This window comes from Pseudochaenichthys georgianus, unplaced genomic scaffold (assembly GCF_902827115.2).
Source record: "Pseudochaenichthys georgianus unplaced genomic scaffold, fPseGeo1.2 scaffold_167_arrow_ctg1, whole genome shotgun sequence".
NCBI lineage: Eukaryota > Metazoa > Chordata > Actinopteri > Perciformes > Channichthyidae > Pseudochaenichthys > Pseudochaenichthys georgianus.
This window is the reverse complement of record NW_027262480.1, coordinates 45,747-71,838: the sequence shown is the minus strand read 5'-3', so window position 1 is coordinate 71,838 and position 26,092 is coordinate 45,747.

The following is a 26,092-nucleotide window of genomic DNA, read 5'->3' as shown; positions in this document are numbered from 1 at the left end:
CCAACACACACACACACACACACACACACACACACACACACACACACACACACACACACACACACACACACACACACACACACACACTCAGGCTTGTAAAGCAAATAGCTTCGTTTCCCATCCGCAGTAAATGCTTCCCCGCTGCCGTGCGGGCGGAGGCTGGCATTTAAATATTTATCACCTGTAATGATTGTCACATCCACCCCAACACCTGCTGTTCAGGTCTCTCACACACACACACACACACACACACACACACACACACACATACCCACATAGCGCGTGAACAGATACATGGCTGATGCATATTTATGCCCCCGCTGCTTCTAACCTCTGCCGTATAAAATAGCACAATATTGAAAGTACACATCCTCAGTATTCGCACTCTTTCTGCCGCTGAGGATTTACATATAAATGCTTTTCACTGCACGTGTTACGGTTAGGAGTTTAAAGCAATGCTTTCTCAAATGAAGTGTGTGATTCTACAAAGCCGAGTGTCACGCTGAGACACCTTGTCAATAAACCAGAGAGACGCTTTTTTATTCCCGTCTCCATTTCTCTTTGAGCAGCTCGGCTGTCTGGAGTCTTGCACACACCTCATCAGTTGACTGTGTTAGCAAATATTTACCATGAGAGCAGTTCTTATTCGTCTGGTGTTTCTTAAAGAAGTAAAATGCATAAGTTGGCTCTTCGGATACATCGTCTAGTTTCAGTTTTGTAGAAGAGGATGCACGTCGTCCCTTGCATCTTGCATTACATTTCAAAGTGAGTAAAATAAGTCATCACAAAATGATATATATTTGTTGATATTATGATTTTGCTCGATTTGATTCTGCTCGGCTGAAGTGCATTAAACAAAAGGTTTTTCAAAATCATGCTTTATTTCTAAAAAGGAGTTTGTTTGTGTCCCTTTTATAAATGTCCACCCTGTCATATTGGGGAATCTGTCCCCGCTAAGAAAAGACAATCCCCTCTGTCGGCCTTATCAGGACAATGATTTCCCTAAACATCTTTACGTTTCTTTGTTCTAGGCATTCAGGCAGAAAGGATTCGAGACAGAAGGAACAGGAACACTCTACAGTAACTGGATAATGTGGCTGAAAAGCGCCGGCACAAAAAGAGTGCATAATAAGATCAATAATAAGATCAGTGTCTCCTCATTCAAAGGTCAGGAGAATGGTAGGAAGCCAAAACACGTCAATCACCCATTAAAAGAGCCATGCTGTTGGTCATCGGGGAAAAGTACAGAGACGCAAAAACAGAAAGTTCAAACTGCAGAAGTACACACTAGCAACATTTGGCTACTACATACATTTCAGCGTGGAGCTTTGCCCATCGAGAAGAAGAGCGCTTTACCAACTTGTTGTGACTCGACAGATATGTTAGGTTTAGTCATGTGTTTACTCTAGTTTTGTGTTTTGATTTTGTCACTTCCTATTTTCATGACCGAAAGAACGAGATCGCGGATACAAGCAGCCGAGATGGGTTTTCTCCGCAGGGCGGCTGGCGTCTCCCTTAGAGATAAGGAGAGAAGTTCGGTCATCAGGGAGGGACTCGGAGTTGAGCCGCTCCTCCTTCGCGTCGAAAGGAGCCAATTGAGGTGGTTCGGGCACCTAGTTAGGATGCCACCTGGGCGCCTCCCTAGGGAGGTGTTCCAGGCACGTCCAGCTGGGAAGAGACCAAGGGGTAGACCTAGGACCAGGTGGAGGGACTATATCTCTTCGCTGGCCTGGGAGCGCCTTGGGATCCCCCAGTCAGAGCTGGTTGATGAGGGGAAAGAAAGTTTGGGGCTCTCTGCTGGAACTGATACCCCCGAGACCCGACCACGGATAAGCGGGAGAAGATGGATGGATGGACTTCCTGTTTGTATTTTGAAAGTAATCTTTCCTGTCATTCCAGATCCCACACTTCCTGCCTTTGTGTGTTTCCCGCCTGTGAGATTGCTTGGCCCTGCCCTGAATGTTTTCACCTGTGCCCATCCCCCTCCCCTATCCCTGGTGTTCCTTTGTTCCTTTGTCAGTCTGTCTCATGTCGTGAGCACCCGGGCCTTTTGACTCCTGATACCTACCTTGAGATTTAGACCTTTTTCCAAGTGAGTGTTTGTGTTGCTGTACAAGTGAGTTTTGGCTGTTTAACTACTTTCTATTTTTTGAAAGTACGATTTAGTTTTTGTTATTAAAGAACATTCTATTTTTGGACAACTGTCTCCGAGTCCTGCTTGTGGGTCCTGCGTCCTGCGTCTCGGTTCACAACACAACTCTGAGATCAGGATGAACACGAGGTCTCTCTCTCTTCGGACACATGGAAGAGTCTTCACAGAGGACTTGTGTCTGAAACGTGATGCTTATTCTTCATCGACCAATCAATGCTCAATGTGTGTTCTTAATTGTTTATTAACTGTTCAATGGCTTGTGTTCTTTTGTAGTTTAAACATGAAAGTCTTTGCCTTCTGGAAGTTTATCAAAATAAAAACGATTTCCATAAGTTAGAAAAGTGTGTGAAAGAACCATATCATATGGATTTGACCGGATAGATTTGTTGATAGATATATTTATATTGAAAAGAAAGTCATATTTTAAAGGTCCCATGTCACGGCCATTTCTACTGATCATAGTTCCATCGTTGAGGTCTACTAGAATAGATGTACATTGTTCAATGTTCCAAACTCTGTATAGTCTGTGTATTCACTCTCTGTCCTACACGGCTTGTTGGAGCTCCTGCCCCCCCCTCCCTCCCTGTGAGTGGAAGTGTGCTCTGATTGGTCGGGACGTTGAGAGGCTCGTTGCCGTGAGCTGCAACGAGGAGTAGACAGGCTTCGCTTCGTGAAAGGCTGGCAGAGGGTGCGGCCATAGCTCTGGGCGTGGCCTCTGGGAGTCCCCACGTCAGAGCACCCAGGAAGTAAACAATGGAAAATGAGAAATCTCCAACGAGGCGTTTTGGGGCAGCACAGACTGTGTTAGAGTCGTACTCGCTACAGGGTGCACTTTGAGGGGACGGGTGATAACCGGAAAAGCATGACATGGGACCTTTAATACACAATTTTGATTGGTCAATTTGGACATTTCAGAGGTTGTTATGGAGAATCAAGGGATTACGTGCAGCCGTATCAATCCGCGGAAAGTAATCCGGTCAATTTAACACCGACTGTTTTTAGTTTGTGCGAATAGAAAAACACATTTGTTTATCGTGGAAGATTTGTGCATCATGCAAACCACTCTGAAGCATTGAAGGTGGGGTAGGTACGTTTGAGAAACCGGCTCGAGATCGCTAGAATTTGAAAATACACAACCAGAGAAAATCTGCCACTTCCTCACAGAGCCCCTCCTCCAACACACACGAACGCGCACATGACCAATGAGGGCACGAGATAAGTTTGTGCCCCGATGGAAGGCTGACAGGCAGGTAGGCCATCCAGTTACTTTAGCTGGCCCGGCTAAACGGATTGGTCGTGCTTTTTACAGTACTACGGCTTCCACAGATGACATATTTTTTGTCAAAGCACTTCAGATATTCATTGCTATCGGGATGTTAACAAAAAGCGTATCTCGAGCCGGTTTCTCAAACTTACCTACCCCACCTTTAAAGGGTAATTATGAGATTTCTTTAGACTTGTTTTCATGCTGGAAGATCCCAGTTCATATGTATATTATATATGACCTGACGTCTGTATTAACCTGTGATCTAATCATCAAATACACAAGCTGGACTATGGGTCTATACTTTAGAGAGAAAATGTTTACATGTAACGGACGTAATAACTGGATTCCTTAACATCTGGAGCTAAATATAGAAACAGCAAGAATAACAAGAATATGCCAGAGAGGACGAATACTTCTTTTGTGTTCTCGGCAGCAGAGGCTAAGAGCGATCGTGCAATGATTATAATTTAACGGTTCCCATGATTTCATCTCAATACTGAAAGACACAAACATCATGTCGCTGCAGACCTGGTGTTCTTGGTAGCAGAACATGACAATAACGGTACGTCCACACAGCAGCTTCAGACGAATCTTCCACCGCTTCCACCGCTTCTCTGCCCGTTGACTTTGAATGGGGATGACGTCACTTTGCCTCGCTTTTCGCCGAACTGCATTGTGGGGGAGCGAAGCGAAGATTTCCAGGATGTCCAGGATTCAAAAGTTGAGCAATGTTCTACTTTTGAAGCTGAGCTGGAAGCGCCAGCCAATCAAACCGCGTGTATGCAAATCTGACAGTACAAGCGCTAGCCAATCAAACCGCGTGTAAGCAGGGAGAACCAGACCGCAGTTCATTTCCTCATATTCCAAACGAGAAGTTACGGTAGCAAATCACCCGGTTCTTTACGACCAGAACTATTACCGGGATACAAACCGGAGGAACCAGCATGGAGGGAGGTGGCAGAGGCAGTGGGGGAAACTGGTAGGTTTTCACCTGTTTGGGGAGTTTATATATTTATATATATATTGCTCGCATAAAATCCCCGGGGTTTTTAGCTTTGTATGTCGGGGGCGGGAGATTCATGTGATTGGTTGTTGCTCGCAAAAAATCCCCAAGTTGTCAGACACGCCCAGCTCCAAGATGTTCAAGATTTTTGAAAAGCTGCTGTGTGGACGTACCGTAAGGAAGGGTCTATAAAGACTTTCCATATAGAAAGATAGCTCTTAAATAGTGCAGTTGTTTCTCTAGCTGTATTTGCTCGTGCGTCTTCTTCCTGCACGTACACAGAGGTGGGAAGTAGCTGAGTACAAATACTTTGTTACTGTCCTTATTGTTCTATTGATATAAAGGGAGGTCTGGTACTCTTTAAAGCAGCTGCTGGTTATGGGTACTTTTTACTGAAGTACACTTCAAAGCCTCTTTACTTTGACTTGAGTAAAGAAGTTTAGTCAGTACTTCTGCTTTCACCAGAGTATCTTTAACACACGAGTATCTGTACTTCTACTTGAGTAAAGGATGTGTGTACTTCTACTTGAGTAAAGGATGTGGGTACTTCTACTTGAATAAAGGATGTGGGTACTTCTACTTGAGTAAAGGATGTGTGTACTTCTACTTGAGTAAAGGATGTGTGTACTTCTACTTGAGTAAAGGATGTGTGTACTTCCACTTGAGTACAGGATGTGTGTACTTCTACTTGAGTAAAGGATGTGTGTACTTCTACTTGAGTAAAGGATGTGTGTACTTCTACTTGAGTAAAGGATGTGTGTACTTCTACTTGAGTAAAGGATGTGTGTACTTCCACTTGAGTAACGGATGTGTGTACTTCTACTTGAGTAAAGGATGTGTGTACTTCTACTTGAGTAAAGGATGTGTGTACTTCCACTTGAGTACAGGATGTGTGTACTTCTACTTGAGTAAAGGATGTGTGTACTCTCTGCATGTCCTCAGGTAACTCCTCACATAAAAAAGCTGCGTTTAAATCACAACCGCAGCGAGAACAATGCAGGTGGTGGTGGTGCTTCAAACGGCAATAAATCTTCCCTGTGTCGGAAGGTTTTCCTGATTTAAAATGTCGTTGTGGGAGAAACCGTAAAGGAAGTCATAACTGCAAAGTCACTGGAGAGAGAGAGCCTCCAGTCCTTCTGCAGACAGAGTTATAATGACCTGATCCAGGAACTGCTTCCTCCCTTCTTTCTGATAGAGATGGGAGTTCAGAAAGAGGCTGGAAGTGATCCCATAATCCCCTCTGTTTCTGCCCTGTTCCTAGTGCTGATTCTGTGTCTTTCTTTAACTTGTATTGCCATTACCCAGTGGGCCTACTTGCTATGTATCAACATGGTTTCTCTGCATTTGACCCATAGAGTCAGGAGCAGTGGGCTGCCATTTTGAACCGCGCCCGGGGAGCGTCTGTAGCTTTAGACGAAACTGAGGAGCCACGCCCCTCTGAAGAACTCAATGGTGCTCCAGCCCCTTTCACACCAACGCGTTCTCAGCTCCGGCTCGGAGGCGCCGCCTCTTAGCTCCGGAATCCGGTTCACTTCCAGCTCCAAAAAATTGTCGGTCAAGAGCAGAGATGTTCACAAGTCTTTTTTTGCAAGTCTCAAGTCTTTGGTCACGAGTCCAAGTCAAGTCTCAAGTCTCTAAAAAAATAAAAGTCTCATGTCTCTTCTGGTTGTAATAAGCCTTCTATTGTCTGCTGCTATCCAGTCTGTTAAGAGTACTGCACAGCTATATCTAAGAAATTCAAAGCACTTACTGTGTTATTATCACTCCTATATCTATTAGCATACAGTATCAGTACTGATTAGTTGTTTGTTATATGATCACTTTAAACAGGCTATTGCAATGCAATATGATTAACGTTACCGACCTTTTTTATGTCATGTCAAGAGTTGGATGTCAACGCCACTCAACTCAAACAAGTGTGACAAGCAAACATTCACTCATCTTTTCAAATATTCAGTTACAAAGCTAGCAGCAAGCTAAGTTAACATTACATAGCTGATGCTGAGCTAAACATGTTTGCTAACCGTCCATGCGTTAATGTGACTGACCTCTCCGGGTGAGTTTTCAAGTGCCTGATGAAATTCGAGCCCGGCTAAAGTAACTGCATGGCCTACCTGCCTGTCAGCCTTCCATCTGGGCACAAACTGATCTCGTGCCCTCATTGGTCATGTGCGCGTTTGTGTGTGTTGGAGGAGGCGGGCTCTATAAGGAAGTAGCAGCCTCTAGCAGATTATCTCCGGTTGTGTATTTTCAAATTCTAGCGATCTCGAGCCGGTTTCTCTCAAATGTACCTACCCCACCTTTAATACGCCAACAATAGAAAACACAATGATTGTTCACGAGTCCCAACACACGAGTCCAAGTCGAGTCTGAAGTCTTTTGGTCACGAGTCCAAGTCAAGTCTGAAGTCTCTGTGTGTGCGACTTAAGTGCGACTCGAGTCCGAGTCGCAGACTCGAGTCCCCATCTCTGGTCTAGAGGCAAGAGCTTCGGAGCTAGGAGGCGGCGTCGCTTACGTCTCTCTTACGTCGAGGCGGGGGCAGATTCGTCGTTGATGCTGAAGACCACAAAGAAGTCTTGCATTTTGCACGTGATGTTTGTAAAGTTCCAAGTAAAGTCGTCCGATGCCTTCCATGTCGTTTCGTCAGAGGATAACCAAAGCGAACAGCGCTTCAATACAATCGGCCATTGTTGTTGTTGTCGATGTGAGGGATTTCCGCGCGGTTTGGATTTTATGAAGCAGGCACGTAGACGGTGACGTCGTGACGCAGCAGCGGCAGCTCTGGGCGGTGTGAACAGAGCGGGAGCAGAAGAGGGAAACCGGAGCTGAACCAGAGAAGCTCCCGCTTGGAGGTGATAAGGGGGGGGGGGGGGTACCTTGGTTGCTGATTGGCTAATGGTTACACAAGACAAAAAAACATCACACCATGACTGATCGGCTGTAGTATTCATACTGAGATCACCCTCTGTACAATGTGTACTACATATACTCGTATGGTAGTGTTCATACTGAGATCACCCTCTGTACAATGTGTACTACATATACTCGTATGGTAGTGTTCATACTGAGATCACCCTCTGTACAATGTGTACTACATATACTCGTATGGTGGTGTTAATGCGAGTACTATCTGTACTGTGTACCACTTCCTCATTAGACATAACTGCAGATGTTCTGGCTTCTGTGTCTCTTCCCTCCTGTAACCTCTTGTTTCATGAAGCATGTTTTATGAGCCTCATGCCGTCTCTCAGTCTGCAGAGTTGATGTTTTAATGTGCGGTGAACGCGACACATCCACGCTTCTCGTCAGGGCAGTCAAAGCCCCCGCGCTGCAGAGGATTCCTCTCTCGTGTTTGGGGCAAGCTTCTTCTGCAGAAATAGCGTGGAAGAAGCATCACGGAGCGTCTCCTGCTCTGACTCCAGATGCAAAGGTTGTATTGCCCGTAAGCTGCAGTGTAGAAATGGCAAAGGCATTATTCTGACCTGAGCTCCTCCGACAATGCAACATATATCATGAAATGCAAAGATTAAAATACAAAAAAGTGGGTATTTCCTTAACGATTAATCAAGTATTCATAATTGTCTGTATTTATGTCCACTATCGATCCCAGTTTCTCAATTTCTCTCAAAATGTGGATTTCTCAGACTAAAATCCAAAGATAGTCACTGCAATCTGATTTAAAACCCAGTGAACAGCGCATTTCTTCAATTGTAGAGACTTCAAATTGCCGTTTCCTTAATGATTCATCAATTATATATATATATATATATATATATATATTTAGACATTTGTATTGATTGGGATAAACCCCCTTGAGATGCACCATCTCGTTTTCAAGGGGGTCCCGACAACAGCAGCAACTTACAGACATACATAAACAAAAAGACACAATGCAAAACATGACACACAAGACAAACCACATAGTCTGTTAAGTGAAATTCAAGCAATGCACACAATCATTACAATTTGAGACAGTCGAGCAAATCAGTTTCATCAATATCAGTGTCATTAATATCAGTTAATAACAAGTGCAGACCAGCTGAAAGTGAGATGACAATGCATGTTTAAATAAACCCAGTGATGACAGAGATCTAATGGCAGCAGGTAAAGTATTCCTGTCAGTTGGGGCTTTGAACATGAACGCTCTGCTGACAATCCATTTTTTTGCAGAGGGGACAGAGAAATACATCTGAACAGAATGTCTAACTTGATGATTTGGTGAGTAGGGTACGAAATACTGCTTTAAATAAGATATTTGTCGGTATTTGTTTTGCCTAACCTCGATCCCAGTTTCTCAATTTCTCTCGAAATGTGGATTTCTCAAACAAATCTCAATGACATTCTTCTGACCTGAGCTCCTCCAACAAAAAGACACACATAAATAAGAGTGGTAAAGCAGAGGTAGTAGCGATATAAATATGTATCAGTAAAATAGCCATAAATATTTCTAAATAGTAGAGGTATGAGAAGTCTATATACATGTTAATAGAATATGATATGCACAAGAACAGAATGTGAAAGTAAATACGGTTTGTTGCGTTAAACTGTTCATGTTTCTGCTTTTGCGCAGTCTATCTCTGCTCACGCTGTTGCGTCGGCGTGTTCTCCTGCGTCTTGGCCATGTGCTGCACTGGAACCAGACACCGCAAAGACTTCAGCCCAGCACGTACGAACTGCGCATGCGTGAGTGGCAATAACTCTCCTTACCAGCAGGCGGCGGTAGTGTGTATTCGTCATTCAAAACAGGCAACAACCGGAAAACAAAGAAGAAGAACTACGTGTGTGATATAAACAAACAACAAACAGCTGTGCGTTAGCTTCACCTTAGCATGTGTGCTTTGCAGGTGTTTGTTGAGGTTTGATTATGACTGATTTTAGTAACGAAGTAACGCGTGTCGGGCGATGTTAGTAACTGTAGTGTGATTACTGAATTATAAAAGTAGCGCGTTACACTACTCCGTTACCAACAAAAGTAATATTATTACAGTAACGCGTTACTTTGTTACTTTGTAACGCGTTACACCCAACTCTGATGATAACACAGAAACAGTAAACCCCGAAGACCAAAAGTATAACATTTAACATTCTTTATTTATTCTAGAATATTTTGACAGTAGGTTTCAAATATAATGAATAGATTTTTAGGGTGAAATGCAATCATTGATACAACGTACAAAGCTCTTTAATCCACATGATAGTCTGATGCCATATCCCTGCAACAGTCAATACGATCTGTGTGTGTGTGTGTGTGTGTGTGTGTGTGTGTGTGTGTGTGTGTGTGTGTGTGTGTCAGGTTTAAGCAGCTCAGATAAACGCTGGTTTAAACCTCTTGGATGTGGATGTGTTAGTAAATATTCCTCCAGGGATCAGAGCTGTGTTATTTAGGGGGATCTCCATAATCTGAAGGCTAATTACGATGTTTCCCAGAATGCATCAGTGTCTGGCTGCTGAATATTGATCCGAGACGGTGAAGGTTAGCTCCGTGCCTCTGCTTCCTGAGAGGACTGGACCATTTATCCCAACATGGACTGAGAGTCTTTCTCTAGAGTCTAGACCAGTGACTGTTGAGCCCCGAGCCTGTTTTTCTCTCAGAGTAATGATAAGCCTGTGAGTTGGATGTAGAAAAGTCAGAATCAATATAGAATTATTTTTAAAGTAAATTCAGATTGAACACAGTAAAACAACGTAAATTATAGTGTCCTTCCAAAGAAATTACTGACAGTGAAAACCACCCTTGAATGATGGGATGGCAGACTAAAAGCTTTAGGAATCCAAACTGTAACAATAAGTGCCCTGTATCAAGATGGATGCAAAACAAGGGACATTTGACCTTTTTATAGAGGTTTAGAAAAGAGAATACACCTCTGGGGTCATTTGGGTGTATTTGCCGTTTCTCTGGAACCCATTGGTCGATTTTGGTGATTGACACCTCTTTTGAACCGTTAGAGCCAATATAAAAGTTCCTAAAATCCATCTAATCCCCTAACCCTATCCCTTTCCATTGAGCAGTGAGAGTGATGCGCATGCATGCTTGCCCAAACCGAAAGCTACGTTACGCTCTGAAAACTGAAAACTAGGCTTATTGATCGTAAATATGATGATGGATTATCAGTGATCATTCAAAGGGACACGGAGACATTGGATTAACCTTCAGCAGCGTTTTTATCGTTTTAATGCCATTGAACACAACTTTTGATCAGAAAACAGCAAAGGTAAGAGTTAATTGCCGTTTCAGCCACGTGAAGTGGAGTTGTGCGTTGTCTCTGCTGGCTTTCGCTGCCGCGGGTTTTGGTCGCTCAGTGATGATTCTTACAGCAGCGGAATCTGTGGAATCTCAGTGTGTGTAGATCCGATGAAGTATAAAAGATCGCTAACGTCAGTTGTGTGCTAAGTGCGTTAGCATTCTTTCGTTTAGTGCTATTCAGAGGCTCGGCGTTAGACTTGTGTTTTGTTTCGGTAAAAATGTTTCATATCGTCAGTTAGCTGAGTTTATTCCCGTTAAGTGGGTATGACACATTCATAGTTTGTTAAATGTTAAGAAGCCCTCAGACGCTGTTTCCTGCAAGATGTTGCGGGAGCCCCCCGGGGTTAACAAGTTAATTGATACAAAATAATCTGATGTAGTAGCTGCAAATAATGTGTTCCGTAGGGTTGCAAAGGGGCGGAAAGTTTCCGGTACATTTCCGGAAAGTTTCCGTGGGAAGTTAAGCTGGGGAATTTTGGAAATATTCGATGCAAAATTAAACAAAAAAACATGACATTACAACAGATTTAAAAAAGAAATGTTTTAAAAAGTAAAACAGAACAAGTTTTAATTATTTTATTGAACAATTATTTGTTTCATTGAAGAACGAAAACAGGAATGTTGAGTTAAATGTTACTCATCCCCCTCAACCCCACTCATTAAAAAATGAACAAAAATGCACCCCCCATCCAAAGATCCCCACAAAGTCCCATTCTAAATGTGAAATGGAAAGAGCCCTTCTCCCTCCAAAAAGTCCCATTAAACAAAAGCACATCTTCCTTCTAGCGATCTTCTGCATTTTGGCTAAACCCTTTCAGTCAACGGGCTCTCCCTGGGCCTCATCAACATCACACTCTTCCTCTTCAGTGTCACTGTCCAGCCTGTTGAGGATGGCTCTGTGTCCGGCTCAGAGAGCCTTAGGTTTGCCCGAATGCCAACCAGTTTGGCCAACCTTTGTGTGGTCTCAATAGCCATGCGGTAAGCAGTGTGCTATGGCATGGATATTCAAGTGTACTTGAATGGCATCTGTTTGTTGCAGTCAAGATTATGCTGAAATATACTTTCCCCAACTATATTTAAGTTCACTATGAAGAGCCAACCTTCAATTTGTAAAATTCCCAGTTTATTCCCATACATTCCCGTTAATTCTCGTGGAAAGTTTCCATCTTTGAAAATTCCCGGAATCTTGCAACCCTAGTTACATGCCTCCCTCTTTACATCCCTTGACCCCTTCCTCACTACCTCCCTACATCCTTCCCTCCCTTCATCCTTTCATCCCTTCCTCCTGAGATCCTTTCATCCTTACATCCCTTACTTCCTTCATCCTTTCCTCCCTCCCTCTTTCCTTCCTTCCTGCATCCTTGTATTCCTTCCTCTCTTCCTCCCTTCATCCCTCCATCTATCCCTTCTTCCCATCTCTCATCCCATTTTAGGAAAAATGTGGTTTATACGTTGTTGTTTTTTTCTTGGTGCTTGTTTTGAGATTTGGCAGAAAAGGATCAGAAACTGAATGTGTGTTTTTAATTTCTCCAGATGAATTCAACGAGGAGGTTAAACAACAGGCTGGTTCCCAGGGCCGGACTGGGACAATAAGTCAGGCCGGGAATTATACACCCAGCCAGGCCACTACCAGTTTTCTTTTGTGCCATTTTCCTGGATTTATTTGTCAATATTTACCCGTAGTGATAGCCCAAAACTTTAAATCTACTACCCCAGAATAAACATGGGTTACTATTTAAAATAAATGTGCAAATCTATTCAGGAACCTCCATGTGAACATATTTTAAGTGGAGGTGGACCTCAAATCCTCTAGGGGGTCCGGAGGCATGTTCCCCCGGTAAGATTTCTTTTTAAATGTTGGACTTAAATGCATCAATCTTTATTATTGATTATTGTTATTCTTGAGCCAAATAAGTAATAACACATTGTAAAGATACCATAGACGTTTCCTCTTGGTGCTAACCCATCCAAATTGGGGATATTCAAACTGTTAATTGATAAATGTATGAAGCGGTATCATCCAAAAGGAAACAACCTGTAAAAGGAAAACCATGTTTCCCTTTTGAGGTTAAATTAACCTTTTTGTTGTCAAATCAAGAGGTAAGGAAGTCTGCCTGTGGACTATTGATTATGAGATATGTTGCTGAAGCTGCAGAAAGAGTGGAAGTTAATGATTATAAATGAGAATATAACACGATATACGCTGCATAGAAATAAACCATTCTGTTGATTAATCTTAAAGCTCGTATATTTTGTTAGGAATGGGGAAACATGAATCTTAATGAAGGGATCAGAAGCAGGGTAAGATTATTATTTAAATTCATGTCGTTATATAATATAAATTCAAAATATGATTAAGAAAATACAGCACAGATGTTTTATTTCACGGAAAAGTGTACATTGCTCAGAACTTAAAGGTCGGGAAGCTTATTTTGGAGAAACCAGCTCGAGTGCGCCAGAATTTGAAAATACACAGCTGGAAAAAATCTGCCACTTCCTCACAGAGCCCCTCCTCCAACACACACGAACGTGCACATGACCAATGAGGGCACGAAATCAGTTTGTGCACAGAGGAAGGCTGACAGGCAGGTAGACCATCCAGTTACTTTAGCCGGGCCGTCTCAGATGATTGGTCGTGCTTTTTACAGCGCCACGGCTTCCACAGATGATATTCTTTTGATGTTAAGAGCATTCCATGGAATATAACAAAAAGTGTATCTCGAGCCGGTTTCTCAAACTTACCTACCCCACCTTTAAGCATTTCCTAACTAGCTCAACATCCAACTCAGTCTCACGGCATGTCGTGTTATAGTCACGACATTTAATCTATTGATTTGTGTTCACCAACACCATTTTCCCCTTTTTTTCGTGTCACACAGAACGATTTTAAAAGCAATGTATTTCTATTGGTAGTGTGTTTCGTGCCTGCAGCACGTCTTTTTGTCCGGTCGGGTCTTGGAAGACCGGAAGCTGTGGGGTTCATAAAAACATGTTCTTACTCAATATCAAGCCACGATTATTGTTTTTATTTTAAATTGTATAATTTCGGACCTGGGCGCCTCCCTAGGGAGGTGTTCCAGGCACGTCCAGCTGGGAAGAGACCAAGGGGTAGACCTAGGACCAGGCGGAGGGATTATATCTCTTCGCTGGCCTGGGAGCGCCTTGGGATCCCCCAGTCAGAGCTGGTTGATGTGGCCAGGGAAAAGAAAGTTTGGGGCTCTCTGCTGGAACTGCTACCCCCGCGACCCGACCACGGATAAGCGGGAGAAGATGGATGGATGGATGGATGGAATTTCGGACTTTTGTTTCCGTCTGTGAGGAAAATAAATGGGGCTCAGAGCCTCAGGATACTGAAATCTGTATTTTTTTCCTTCTAATTTGTTATTATTTTCTAAATAACACACTGTTATTTACTCACCAATAACACACAATTATCCTTGCTTATATTTATTTGTTTAATTCCATAATCTCTGGCTTTTTTGCCGTCCGTCAGGAACTGAATTTCAAAATAAAATAATCGGAAACAGATACGCACCCACTGAACTGATTACCCAAGATCCTCAGCTATGGTTGAAGCTCGGTGATTGGATGTTTTAGCCGCAATGCACGCAAATTCCAATAGAAATTCTGACAAATCAATTGTGTCAAAAAAACACATTTTGCCTTTCACATCCAACAGGTTATGCTCCTGTAAAGAAAAAGAATGAACTTTGTTTCACCCTCTGCTGCTGGACATGTTTCACCTTTTTGTTTCTCATGCTCTTACTTCTTGTCTCCTCCTTTTAATCCTAACTAAACACCTTCCTCCCTTTTTGTGTTCTCATTTGCATTTTAACAAAGCGCCGATTTCACCACATTTCATCACATTTCATCACACCAGCTTCCTTTTATCAGTTCACACACACCTCTGCAGACAGGTGTGTTTGTCTCTGTGTGTGTGTGTGTGTGTGTGTGTGTGTGTGAGAGTGTGTGTGTGTGTGTTCTCTCCTTTCTTCTGAGGCTCATCTTTCATACATGTGTTTTCACACATTAGCGTGCTCATTAGCATAACTAATGACACAATTAATGCTCCTCAGATCTGTGGAGCGGGCCATTAGCAGCGCCGCCTGCGGCTTCCTGTCATTATGTTCCTGCAGAGAGAAGGAAGTGAGGATAAAAGCAAAGCGACATCAGAACAGAGACGTAAGAGAGGAACAGTTAAGATGTCAGGATGAGGGGTTTACTCGCTGCTCAGTACGATCCATCCATTTACAGTGAGGGGAAGTTAGGTAAAACAGGGTTTAAATGAGTGATTAAAGGGGTTTTAATGCAGTTATTTAATGTCAACATTAGAGGTTTGTACACAGACGTAATTATCTTTATCTGTTCAACCGACAAACTGTCTGTCTGTATTCAGATAGAAGTTGTGTTCCATCAGGCTGGGGTTTTCTGAGCGTACTGGAGTTTTACTGTTGTGGAGTTGACGGACTTGAGTTAATTACTTACTCTTTATCAGACCTACTAATTGACCTATCAGAAGCTGTTGAGTCCATGCAAGTTACACTCAGATCCACCTGGATCAGCGAGGTCTTACTTCTTCTAAGTCCTGGTCGGACCAGGTTCAATGAACTGCTGTTATTAATGCCGATGATGTACTAACTTAAAGCAGGAGCTCAGCTCAGGGCCGTTTAGGTTCCCCCATTCTCACCAAGACGTGCTTTGTATTTAATTCAGGGAGGCGTGTGGCGCAGTGGACTTGTGCGTTGGTGTTCGGATCAGGTTCAAACCCCACTGCATGTCGTTGTGTCCCTGAGACACTTCAAAGTGCTCCTGTGGGGATTGCCCACAGTATTGCATATGTAAGTCGCTTTGGATAAAAGCGTCTAACAAGCGTCTAACAAGTAACATGTGATGTAATAAATGATTTATGAGTTTATAAAGGTGTGACAGTCATTCATTCGCGATTACATGTAAAGTCAATCTAAAGTCGTGGATAGACGCACATTTGCTCTGGTGGCACGATTGAGAGTTACATATTTTCAACTCAAGCGTCAAATTCAGGTGAGGCATTAGCCAATCAGCGGTGATGATCTCAGCCTACCGTCACTGACGTTGAATCACAAAACCAAAAAAACATCCGTTATCAGTTAGCAGTTAGCTGTTAGCAGTTAGCAGTTAGCAGTTAGCTGTTAGCAGTTAGCTGTTAGCTGTTAGCTGTTAGCAGTTGGCCGTTAGCAGTTAGCTGTTAGCTGTTAGCAGTTAGCTGTTAGCTGTTAGCTGTTAGCAGTAAACTGTCAGTCTGTTAGCTGTTAGCTGTTAGCAGTTAGCCGTTAGCAGTTTGCTGTTAGCAGTTTGCTGTTAGCAGTTTGCTGTTAGCAGTTAGCTGTTAGCAGTTAGCAGTTAGCTGTTAGCAGTTAGCTGTTAGCAGTTAGCAGTTAGCTGTTAGCTGTTAGCTGTTAGCTGTTAGCTGTTAGTATTTAGCAGTTAGCTGTTAGCAGTTAGCAGTTAGCTGTTAGCTGTTAGCAGTTAGCAGTTAGCAGTTAGCTGTTAGCCGTTAGCAGTTAGCAGTTAGCTGTTAGCTGTTAGCACCTTGAGCCCACAGCTCCTCATATCTGTTCAGAAACTGGAGAAAAGTTGTACATATCAGCTTAGCCTGATCGATCCGATCTTCAGCCAGAAAACACGCATTTAAAAGTGTAGGCCTACTATGTAAATAGATTATTATTTTCCATAAGGTCGAGGCCTTCTGCTGTGATTGTGTTTGTGGCTTCATAGTGACACAGTTAGTACTATACTATTGCAAACATTAGCACATTTAATGTTTCAGCTTGTTTAACTCTAAACTCTTTAAAAGGGTTCTCATACGCAGTGATGCAAAATGATATCCAAAATATATCTTATTATCTATAATTATATTTTCTTTCTTCAATTTATTATCCTATTCACTTCTGATGTCTCCCTGAACATCTGACAGAAATCTCAGTAAAAAGAGAGCGTTATGTTTGAATATTCTTCTGAACGCAAACTGTCTCAGCGCTGACCGCTCCTCACAAGCGCTGCTGTGTCATTTGCATCTTAAACACTTTTATTTCTATATTTGTTCTGCCGCCGCCATGTTCCCCGTTCCCACTTTGATTTCCATTTCCAATGTGTGCCTTCCTGACAGCTTTGACTTGAGACAATAAACGGAGCGCCGTTCAACAGATACTTATCTCCGCCGGGTCGTTTCCCGTTCCGTGTCAGAAAAGTGACATGTATTTCCATCGCAGCTGGACGGCAGCTCTGAAATTATCCCATCATGCACTGGGGGACAATACACTGGACCAATGTAGTCTCTTCTACATCAACATGTATCCCCTCTTCTCCATGTCTCTTCTACATCAACATGTATCCCCTCTTCTCCATGTCTCTTCTACATCAACATGTGTCCCCTCTTCCTCATGTCTCTTCTACATCAACATGTATCCCCTCTTCTCCATGTCTCTTCTACAGCAACATGTATCCCCTCTTCTCCATGTCTCTTCTACATCAACATGTGTCCCCTCTTCCTCATGTCTCTTCTACATCAACATGTGTCCCCTCTTCCTCATGTCTCTTCTACATCAACATGTATCCCCTCTTCTCCATGTCTCTTCTACAGCAACATGTATCCCCTCTTCTCCATGTCTCTTCTACATCAACATGTGTCCCCTCTTCCTCATGTCTCTTCTACATCAACATGTGTCCCCTCTTCTTCATGTCTCTTCTACATCAACATGTGTCCCCTCTTCTTCATGTCTCTCCTACATCAACATGTGTCCCCTCTTCTCCATGTCTCTTCTACAGCAACAAGTGTCCCCTCTTCTCCATGTCTCTCCTACATCAACATGTGTCCCCTCTTCTCCATGTCTCTCCTACATCAACATGTGTCCCCTCTTCTTCATGTCTCTTCTACATCAACATGTGTCCGCTCTTCTTCATGTATCTTCTACATCAACATGTGTCCCCTCTTCTTCATGTATCTTCTACATCAACATGTGTCCCCTCTTCTTCATGTCTCTTCTACATCAACATGTGTCCCCTCTTCTTCATGTCTCTTCTACATCAACATGTGTCCCCTGTTCTTCATGTCTCTTCTTCATCAACATGTGTCCCCTCTTCTTCATGTCTCTTCTACATCAACATGTGTCCCCTCTTCTCCATGTCTCTTCTACATCAACATGTGTCCCCTCTTCTCCATGTCTCTTCTACATCAACATGTGTCCCCTCTTCTCCATGTCTCTTCTACATCAATATGTGTCCCCTCTTCCTCATGTCTCTTCTACATCAACATGTGTCCCCTCTTCTTCATGGCTCTTCTACATCAACATGTGTCCCCTCTTCCTCATGTCTCTTCTACATCAACATGTGTCCCCTCTTCTTCATGTCTCTTCTACATCAACATGTGTCCCCTCTTCCTCATGTCTCTTCTACATCAACATGTGTCCCCTCTTCTTCATGGCTCTTCTACATCAACATGTGTCCCCTCTTCTTCATGTCTCTTCTTCATCAACACGTGTCCCCTCTTCTTCATGTCTCTTCTACATCAACATGTGTCCCCTCTTCTTCATGTCTCTTCTTCATCAACACGTGTCCCCTCTTCTTCATGTCTCTTCTACATCACCGCGTGTCCCCTCTTCTTCATGTCTCTTCTACATCAACGCGTGTCTCCTCTTCTTCATGTCTCTTCTACATCAACATGTGTCCCCTCTTCTCCATGTCTCTTCTACATCAACATGTGTCCCCTCTTCTCCATGTCTCTTCTACATCAACATGTGTCCCTTCTTCTTCTTCATGTCTCTTCTACATCAACATGTGTCCGCTCTTCTCCATGTCTCTTCTAAATCAACATGTGTCCCTTCTTCTTCATGTCCCTTCTACATCAACATGTGTCCCTTCTTCTTCATGTCTCTTCTACATCAACATGTGTCCCCTCTTCGTCATGTCTCTTCTACATCAACATGTGTCCCCTCTTCTTCATGTCTCTTCTACATCAACACGTGTCCCCTCTTCTCCATGTCTCTTCTACATCAACATGTGTCCCTTCTTCTCCACGTCTCTTCTACATCAACACGTGTCCCCTCTTCTTCATGTCTCTTCCACATCAACACGTGTCCCCTCTTCTTCATGTCTCTTCTACATCAACACGTGTCCCCTCTTCTTCATGTCTCTTCTACATCAACATGTATCCCCTCTTCTCCATGTCTCTTCTACATCAACATGTGTCCCCTCTTCCTCATGTCTCTTCTACATCAACATGTGTCCCCTCTTCTTCATGGCTCTTCTACATCAACATGTGTCCCCTCTTCTCCATTTCTCTTCTACATCAACATGTGTCCCCTCTTCTTAATGTCTCTTCTTCATCAACACGTGTCCCCTCTTCTTCATGTCTCTTCTACATCAACACGTGTCCCCTCTTCTCCATGTCTCTTCTACATCAACACGTGTCCCCTCTTCCTCATGTCTCTTCTACATCAACACGTGTCCCCTCTTCTTCATGGCTCTTCTACATCAACACGTGTCCCCTCTTCTTCATGTCTCTTCTACATCAACATGTGTCCCCTCTTATTCATGTCTCGTCTACATCAACATGTGTCCCCTCTTCTCCATGTCTCTTCTGCATCAACATGTGTCCCCTCTTCTTCATGTCTCTTCTACATCACCATGTGTCCCCTCTTCTTCATGTCTCTTCTACATCAATGTGTGTCCCCTCTTTTTCATGTCTCTTCTACATCAACATGTGTCCCCTCTTCTTCATGTCTCTTCTACATCAACATGTGTCCCCTCTTCTTCATGTCTCTTCTACATCAACATGTGTCCCCTCCTCTTCATGTCTCTTCTACATCAACATGTGTCCCCTCTTCTTCATGTCTCTTCTACATCAACATGTGTCCCCTCTTCTTCATGTCTCTCCTACATCAACATGTGTCCCCTCTTCTCCATGTCTCTTCTACAGCAACAAGTGTCCCCTCTTCTCCATGTCTCTCCTACATCAACATGTGTCCCCTCTTCTCCATGTCTCTTCTACAGCAACAAGTGTCCCCTCTTCTTCATGTATCTTCTACATCAACATGTGTCCCCTCTTCTCCATGTCTCTTCTACATCAACATGTGTCCCCTCTTCTCCATGTCTCTTCTACATCAACATGTGTCCCCTCTTCTCCATGTCTCTTCTACATCAACATGTGTCCCCTCTTCTCCATGTCTCTTCTACATCAACATGTGTCCCTTCTTCTTCTTCATGTCTCTTCTACATCAACATGTGTCCGCTCTTCTCCATGTCTCTTCTAAATCAACATGTGTCCCTTCTTCTTCATGTCCCTTCTACATCAACATGTGTCCCTTCTTCTTCATGTCTCTTCTACATCAACATGTGTCCCCTCTTCTCCATGTCTCTTCTACATCAACATGTGTCCCTTCTTCTTCATGTCTCTTCTACATCAACATGTGTCCCCTCTTCTTCATGTCCCTTCTACATCAACATGTGTCCCTTCTTCTCCATGTCTCTTCTACATCAACATGTGTCCCCTCTTCCTCATGTCTCTTCTACATCAACATGTGTCCCCTCTTCTTCATGGCTCTTCTACATCAACATGTGTCCCCTCTTCTCCATTTCTCTTCTACATCAACATGTGTCCCCTCTTCTTAATGTCTCTTCTTCATCAACACGTGTCCCCTCTTCTTCATGTCTCTTCTACATCAACACGTGTCCCCTCTTCTCCATGTCTCTTCTACATCAACACGTGTCCCCTCTTCCTTATGTCTCTTCTACATCAACACGTGTCCCCTCTTCTTCATGGCTCTTCTACATCAACACGTGTCCCCTCTTCTTCATGTCTCTTCTACATCAACATGTGTCCCCTCTTATTCATGTCTCGTCTACATCAACATGTGTCCCCTCTTCTCCATGTCTCTTCTGCATCAACATGTGTCCCCTCTTCTTCATGTCTCTTCTACATCACCATGTGTCCCCTCTTCTTCATGTCTCTTTTACATCAATGTGTGTCCCCTCTTTTTCATGTCTCTTCTACATCAACATGTGTCCCCTCTTCTTCATGTCTCTTCTACATCAACATGTGTCCCCTTTTCTTCATGTCTCTTCTACATCAACATGTGTCCACGAAGTCCACGCAATCCGAAGTCCACGACTTAATCCAGAGCTCAGGACAGAGGATCCAGGACACAGGACTACAGCAAGAGGATCAGCCTCGACTCCGGATCCCGGCGTAGATATAGACACAAAACAAGAACAAAGATGTGGTTCATGGGAACAAGAGAACACACAGACACAGACAGAGAGGGCAAAGGTCATTGGATAAAAGTTATTCTTGATAACCCTCTAGAAAGATCTCATGAACTTCCCCACTCAATCTATCAAGACCCGAGCAGTTCTATAGATCTAGATAAGAAACAGAGATAGGGATTAGAGATTTAAGAAACCTCGAACACTTTTTTAATCAAGCGTTTGGCAGCTTGTGGCACCTGATATGGATCTGTGGAGGCGTGTGGCGCAGTGGGTTGTGCGTTGGTGTTCAGATCAGGGGGTCACAGGTTCAAACCCCACTGCAGTCAGCATGTCGTTGTGTGCTTTGGAGAAAAGCGTCCAACAAGTAACATGTAATGTAATCTGTGTGAACAAATCAACTTAGAAGCATATTAGATATTTGCTTTTATACAACTTAAAGTGCTTTCAAAAGTTTCTGGGGGACTATTTTCAGCAGCGGATGAATCCACATTTGGTGCATTAATAAGAATGTGTGTGTGTGTGTGTGTGTGTGTGTGTGTGTGTGTGTGTGTGTGTGTGTGTGTGTGTGTGTGTGTGTGTGTGTGTGTGTGTGTGTGTGTGTGAGTGAGGAAGAAGATGTGTGATCTTCATCCTGTGTGAAGAAGAACTGAAATAGTTTTCTCACATTGTATCACCTTTTCTCCACTGGACGGGCTCCAAGAGGCCGTCATGTTTCCTCTACACAGGGTCACTTACGTAGCTTATGTATCCAACATTGGGTTAACAAGTATAACATGCATATTCTGAAGAGCGACCTAAACATTTTCGATAAGGGTCCATGGTGTATTCATCTGTCGAAAGTGTCTGTATCGTACTGTCTGTGTTTCTACCTGATCTCTAGTGTGTTGCATTTCTGTACTGCTGTTCATAATGTTTAAACCCCCTGTTCACAGAGTAAATACATCAGTTTGTCTATATCCGCCACATGTGTATTTATATATATATATTTGTACTTCAATAACTTTCTGTGCCATGCCAATACAGATGAATCTAATTGAATCTTAAAACAGTGGCTCCTTGAAGATGTTCCTGCTTCTTTGTTCGCACTAACAGCAAGCCGAAGTCTTTGCTTGATGAGTTTATTTAAGGGTTTCTGGGTGAAGTTGAAACCCCGTCTCTCCTCACGCCTCCACACATCTGAAGAATATTCCAGGCGCTGTCAGATGAGCACTTTTTGTGAAACACACAGAGACAGTAATTCACAGCGAGGAAAAAAACCATTCCTCCCACATCGACTGCAGGCGTGGGCTGAAGCGTCTTAAGATACTATTTCAGAATCAAATGGACCTCTCAAACTTAACTCAACTATAACAAGACTTTAATAGGTTTAATAACTTTATGACGGGAACACATGGACTGCCTGTGAGCAACTTTCTGCACACGCCGAATAATAATCAGAAGTGATTTTTGTTAAAAATGTCGATGCAGCATTAACCCCTCAAACGTGAAGACTCACAGCTGATCCATCGGTGTCCTACAGGTGGCTCTGTAACGACACGTCGATCAGGAGAGAGGGACATATGGGAACGACAGGACGTCGAGTGGTGCAGTGACGAGTCCTACGGCCCGGAAGTGAGTTAGCATTTTGCCACTACCGGTTCCCTCGTCTCAGAGCCAACGGGTTCTCTCCATAGGGTTTTGGAAAGTAGCTGGAAGTAAGGTCTGTGGTTGAGACGCATTGAAGAGACGGATCACGTTGTGTTCCACAATAGGACTACAGAAGTTGTGGAGGACGTTGCACGCAGGGCAACTGCTTGGGGCCCCAGACCAGAAGGGGGCCCCCGAAGAAGGTAGATTAGCTGTTAAGCCCTCAGCCTGTTTTTCAGGTCTCAGGCTCGAAAATGACATTCCCAGAACAAATGACCATATCTTCCCTTCTAAAAGGGTTAAGTTAATAATCTTTTTTCTCAAAGCAAGGTTACACCTAGGAGAGTCAGAATCAATATAGATGTTTTTTATTTTCAAGTAAATTCAGATTGAACACAGTAAAAAACTGTAAATTATAGTGTCCGTCTAAAAGATAAACCATTACTTACAGTGAAAACCACCCTTGAATGATGGGATGGTAGACTAAAAGCTTTAGGAATCCAAACTATGACGTATAATAAGTACCCTGTATCAAGATGGATGCAAAACAAGTGACATTTGACCTTTTTAGAGAGGTTTAGAAAAGAAAAAAACATTTCTGGGGTCATTTGGGTGGATTTTCCATGTCTCTGGAACCCCTCGGTCGATGTTGATGATTGACATCTCTTTCTAACCGTCAGAGCCAATGGAATTGAGGGGAAGTTCCTAAAATCCATCTAAACATTACCTATTGGTGAATGAGTGCTGATGAAAAGCCGGTTCGAGGGGCCCAAAGTGAATGTTTGCCTCGGGCCCCCACCGACTCTAGGATCGCCACTGGTTGTACGTCATTATGACGAACACGTGAACACTCCTCTAAGTTAGTTTCTGTTCTGCTTGAAAGCAAGTCCCTCCTCCTGCAGACTGTTCAAACAAACGCTTCAACTCGTACCATTTTGAGTCTGTATGTTTGAATATGGATCTGAAGTTGGCGTGACGTTGAAGTCGTGCAGCTGGATTCGGCTGTTGTTCCTTTATAGCAACGTTAGCATTTTGCTTCTGGACATTAGATTCATGATTAGAAAAGGATAAAAGTGGGCTCGACATGAAACGTGCATTTCTCAAACAGGTTTGTTTTCCACGGACCTTATTTCGAGTTATTTTAAAAAGTCCTATGGAGAAAACCCGTTGACTCGAGGGAACAGGAAGTGGTCAAATGCTAACTCACATCCGGGTTTTAGGACTCGTCACTGCACCACGCTATTTCAGGATTTTTTTACGCTGCAATGGACAGTCTTGCACTAATGACCTTTCCCAAAGATATTGATATTGAATATTGTTGTGCTTTTATCTTACAGTAATGTGTGCATATTATTGTGTTTATATAGGATATACATATTTGTATATATATTTGTATTTTTGTATTCGGGATCGTGGGAAACGGTATTTTGATCTCTGTCTGTACACACAAACTGAAAGATTGACAATAAAGTTGACTTTGACTTTTGATATAAAGACGGTGTTCCCGGTGGACGTTGTGCTGAGCTTCATGTGAGATATAAGCAGTGTTGTGCTAGTTACTGAAAACCAGTAACTAGTTACCATTACTAGTTACTTCATTTCAAAAGTAACTCAGTTACTTTACTGATTACTTACACCAAAAAGTAATGCGTTACTGTGAAAAGTAACGTTTTAGTTACTTAAAAAAGGGCTCCCATTATATTAATGCCCTTAGAGCCTTCATGTCAGTTCTGTTATTGCATTGGAGAATAATACAATCTGTTGATCAACTTGACATGCATTATATGCAATCTGGATAGCATCGATATTACCTGGCTTTACATTTTTGTATATTCTTTCTCCAGGTAGTTGGAAAAAGTTTTCCGTTTCATATGCCGTGTGCCGCCCGGACATGCTATCATGCTAACTAGCTCCCTGAAAGCGGGTGAGTAGCAATAGCCTGCATGTGTTCTACAACATACCGTGCAATGGCTTTATCGACTTTTCCCTGGCAGCAGTCCCTCGGTTAAAATCCAGCCGCTGTTGCTGAGGTGCAGGTGGAGGTGGAGTGGCGTCGGCTGAGTCTCTGTGGTCTTAGCTACTAGCTTCGTCCCAGCATGTTGTTTCTGCAGATGTTTTAAGAGATGTGAATGACTGGTTTGGGCAGCAGATAGGCTCTTTGACCCGCCAGGACACAACTTACATTTAACTAAAACGTTATTTTCTTTGTGCTCGACAAAAGTGAAAGAGTGAGAATATCTCCAGGCGGAGAAACTAGACTTGAGCTCCGCCGCCGCCATGACAGTCTTGTTAGTAAACAACACAAACACGCCCACAGCGCATCTCCACATGTGACACAGGAAGTAAGTACATTTACTCAAGTACTGTACTTAAGTACAGTTCTCATCTCTGTTCGCCTGGCTGTTGACTATATAAAAAAACTAACGCAGTAACGGAGTAACGCACCATGTAGTAACGGTAACTGAGTTACTGAATTTAAAAAGTAATGCGTTAGAGTACTAGTTACTGCCAAAAATAACGGCGTTACAGTAACGCGTTACTTTGTAACGCGTTAGTCCCCACACTGGATATAAGAAACATTAAATCATCCGTCAGTCGTCAAGATTAGATTCTAATTACAAACCAACCTTTTGAGGTGTGACATCGCCACGCTGCGAACACAGCTAATGAATGAAATGTAGAACTAACTTCATCGGCTCGTCTTCATCAGCCTCCCTCTTTAATTATCTCCGCTGCTTCTACAACAAACTGCCTCCGTGCTTCAGTTCGTACTCCTCGAGAGCCTCTAATCGACTGCATCCATCTGCAAAGCTTCAATGTGGCGGCGCACACACATGATGGGGATTGTGTGTACAGCGTGAACACCTTTAATTAGGAGTCATGGCTCGTTTCATGCTGGATCAAAGAACACGTTGGTAAGATAGTCTTATAATTGACTGGATCTTCTTAATGATCTGTTGTGTTCTTGACATTCGGGGAGTCGTTCAGACGAACAGTAAATATGATGAATATTTACGAGATGGACGTTAGCTTCGGGACTCTGTCAACTTCAAACACGTTTGGACTGATTTTCCAGAGATTGACAGGTCGTTTTTTTTTTGAAAATGTCCTTTCTTTGACATGTTTGAATATTTAAAACAAAATATGACTCTTGGAAATTATCTGAGATAACAGAGGAGAATATATACCACCATGTGAATCCTCCTCCTCCTCCTCCTCCTCCTCCTCCTCCTCCTCCTCCTCCTCCTCCTCCTCCTCCTCCACCACAGAGATATAACAACTTGCCCCTCGGCTCGTCTCGTATCAAATGGATCGGTTGTTGGAGATTGAATTCGGTGGTGATGTGGAGAGAGATAAAACCCGTCTGCTTCTCTTTTCTCTCACTTCACCTCCCTGTGTTTTCATAACTGTACATTACAACTCATAATTAAACGTGTCCTTCTCTTTCAGCCGTGCACGTCAGGCCTGCTCAGAGTTTGCATACCTTTCTGTTGCTGAATGTCCTCTTCCAATACGATGCAAGGTATTTGGATGTTTTAAGTTAACGCAAGTCGATAC